The sequence below is a fragment of the Cyprinus carpio genome, chromosome B3 (assembly GCF_018340385.1).
Source record: "Cyprinus carpio isolate SPL01 chromosome B3, ASM1834038v1, whole genome shotgun sequence".
NCBI lineage: Eukaryota > Metazoa > Chordata > Actinopteri > Cypriniformes > Cyprinidae > Cyprinus > Cyprinus carpio.
Genome location: NC_056599.1, coordinates 44,497,331 through 44,500,901, shown reverse-complemented (window position 1 = coordinate 44,500,901; position 3,571 = coordinate 44,497,331). Strand labels below are relative to the sequence as shown.

Sequence of the window (3,571 nt, the reverse complement as noted above, 5' to 3'; positions counted from 1 at the left end):
TTTGGAATGAGAAGATTTAAAATATTTTATACTTTTATGTTAATACTGTAAGGATACATAGATTCAAAACTTACTTCACGAGTGAAACATATGATAGTTCTACTGGCTGTGCCAGGCGCCTGGTAGTGATGCGGCCCTTGAAGCACTATCCACAGAGTTGAAACTAACGCTTGATTTTCCAGCCCTTGTGGTCTGTATACAGAAAGAATTCTCAGAGTGCCAACTTCTGGGTTCGTATACGGTTTGAAACATGTTTATTGGCTGTCAGGTAGATTTTTGTTTATCCTCACTAAAAAGACGAGTTTTAAAAGTAAATAAAGAGGAAACATATATACTATAGTATTCTAGAAATTTATATTATTAGAAACTAAGGCAGGTTCGCCTCAATAGTTTTCCGCCATGGGCCAAATATCTGCCAAAAAGTACCAAGCATTAAGGGCCACTGAACTATAATATAAATATTAATAGTATATAATATATAATATAAAATATAGGTATATATATATTAATAATATATATATATTAATAAATAAATATATACATTGATTATTTAGGTTATTTAGCAGATACGCTTTTATCCAAATCGGACTTACAAATTAGGACAATGGAAGCAATCAAAACAACAAAAGAGCAATGATATATAACTGCTATAACAAGTCTGCAGTTAGCCTAAATGCGTATTACGGTAGCAAGGGGCTTTTAAAAAAATATAATCCAATAAAAAGAAAAATAAGCATAAAATAGAAAAAAGAATAGAGCAAGCTAGTGTCTATAGGTCTTTTTTTATAATTGTATAATACAAATGAAAAGAAAATAGATAGAAATACAAAAAGATTAGAAAGGTAGATTTTTTTTTTTTTTTAAATAGAATTAGAATAGTGAGTGCAAAAGTATGAGAGGGTCAAATAAAGATGAATAGAATGTGCTTTTGAAGCCGATTCTTGAAGATGGCTAATTGAGCTCGGATTGAGTGTGGGCAGGTCATTCCACCAGGAAGGGAACATTTAAGATAAAAAGTCCGTAAAAAGTGACTTTGTGCTTCTTTGGGATGGCACAATCAAGTGACGTTCACTTGCCAGAACCCAAAGTTTCTAGAGGGCACAATAAGTATGAATATAATGCATTTTAGGTAAAGGGGTGCATATTAGCAGTGGTGGTTTTGGTATGATTAAACATTCAATGCCTTGTAATTTTAAAATAGCAGCTAGGTAGCCAGTGCAAATTGATATAATAGAGGTTTAATGACTAGTGTAATCTTGATTCAGCCTCATTAAAAAATTAATCTTGCTGCCGTGTTCTGGATTATGTAAATGTTTGATAGAACTGGCTGGAATACCTGCCAAGATTAGCGTCTGGCAATAGGTCTAGCCTGGACAGAAACAAGAGCTTGATTAAAGGAGTTGGTGCAGCATGTTCCGAAAGAAAGAGTAATGATTTGATTATATAGTGTAATATATCTAGAATATATATATAATTAATATATATATATATATATATATATTACAGTTATTATATTATTGTTGCTTGTGTTAAAATAATCAAAAGATGGTCACAAAATAATTTTAGGGTTTTTTATTCAAACAATTATGATTTTTTTTCATTTAGATACAGAAGAACTTTGCCTGTTGAATATTAAAAAGATTTGGATCTCCATGTCTGCCATGTAAATCAAATGTTCCTGCTCATCTCCAGACTGGATCTCCTCTCCACTTTCCCTAATTGCAGATAGAAGACCTATTAGATCTGTCAGGCATTAATATTTTTATTACTTGAAGTTTTGGGGGGGATCAAACTGAGTCACACACTGTGTGTCCCAAGCCAGGACTGGTGCTCGACACGATAAAAAGTATCTTTTCCATGTAGTTTTTGTCCTTACCACCCGCGACAGCGACACGTGACAATAAGGGATATGGAATTCTATTTTAGAAATGGTTTTTATTTTCTGCGACGTCGCAGCAGGAACACATACAAAAGCCATTATTACATGACAGTGATAATTTTAGGTAATGATTATGTGCTTTATTCAGTTTTAAAAGTGTATATTGTGAGTTTGAATATTATTTTGCGTGATCTTTATAACCATAGTAAAAACAACAATAGATATTTTACCTCAGATCTTGAAAAAAACATTTGCTAACGCAAACTACGTTAAAACTGTGAACTCACTGCGAAACAACATCCATAACAAAGATTGTATCACTCACTATCTCAAAACTGTTCAGTCCATTCACATTTGAATAATCTATTTTCTTTACTTCACACTTGCCATGTTTTTGCTGTCACATCGTTTATCTACACTGGACACGATAAAGCATTGCAAATCATTTGAAGTTTGTGTCAGCACCTCATAAATAGAACGAGTCAACAGTTTTCTGTCTGGGATTTGTCATGCTGCGCCACATCCAGTGTAGACAGCATCACTGATTATAATAAGTTCTGTTGTATTTTGTTGCGTCGCGCCTCGCATCCGGTGTAGACACAATGTAAGTTAACGTCGCTTTCTGATGCTGCGTTTGAATTTTCATGACACTTTATTTGAAATAAGTGCGGGCCAAACATTTTTCTCCGGCCCGCAGGCCACCTATCGAGGAACCCTGGACCAAGGCTTATAGTCTCCTATTTTGGAAGCCTAAAACAGTGGTCATGGTCATTGCAAAAAATATAGTATGGTAGAATGCTGTGATTGCCCAATAAAAATAATGTATTCAAGAGTTGAGCAATAAGCATATTCTGTTATAATAGAAAAAGTAGTTTTCAGAACTTACTTCCAGTCCAAGGACCTCCAGGGTCTGTGAAACTCTGTTTAAACAAAACAAATATTTACTCAGTTAAAATTCTTATTATGTTTATTAATTTGGGTTATTTTATTTTTTACATATATTTATTTTAATTTTTTTTATATAGTTAGTTTTACACTATATATTTTGCTGATTGATCACCCAGAATGAATTATGTCCATTTGTTTCACTGTACCTGGAGATGGAGGAGGAGGGGGTTGTTTGGATTCTTTAAATAGCCACATCCCAGCAACACCTTTGTCCTTATTTTGAAATAAAGATATTAGCTAGAAATTCTAGTTAACAAAATGCAGCTAAATAAAATATAATAAAATACCATAGTCTGCCTGTGCTATTTATACATTAGTGTATGTTTTTGTGTTCTATGTTTTGTGATCTGCCCGTGTCTTCCCCTTTTGCCCTTATATAGTTGTGTTCCTGTTCTGTTTATTTCATCATTTCAGTTAGTTTATTTGTCTCATTAGTTAACTCTCACCTGTGCTACCCTCATCTAGTCAACTATTTAAGGACTATCCTTTGTTCATTTTTTTTTTATTTTATTTTTTTTTTGTTATTTGTTAGTTTGTGGAATACCCTGTCATCTTCATCTGTGGATCTATATTAAATATTTGAAATGCTAATCTTTATCTTAGTGTGCCTTCCCTTTACCAAAGTGGCGAAAGCTAATTTGACACAGTACCTCCTATAGCAAGAATATCTATGGTTGTTTTCCTCTTCCTGTTAAAAGAGGTGTTATTTCTAAAAAAAAAATAATAATAATAATAATTAATGGA

General features: G+C 33.0%; 1 long non-coding RNA gene across 1 annotated transcript; it reads right to left on the bottom strand.

Moving 5' to 3' along the window:
* Positions 1–240: 240 nt before the first annotated feature.
* LOC122136908 lies at positions 241–3,318 on the bottom strand. Its single transcript, XR_006154394.1, has 3 exons — positions 2,974–3,318; positions 2,766–2,799; positions 241–289 (listed from the first exon to the last, which is right to left on the bottom strand). It is a non-coding gene; the product is annotated as an uncharacterized LOC122136908 (long non-coding RNA).
* Positions 3,319–3,571: the final 253 nt, after the last annotated feature.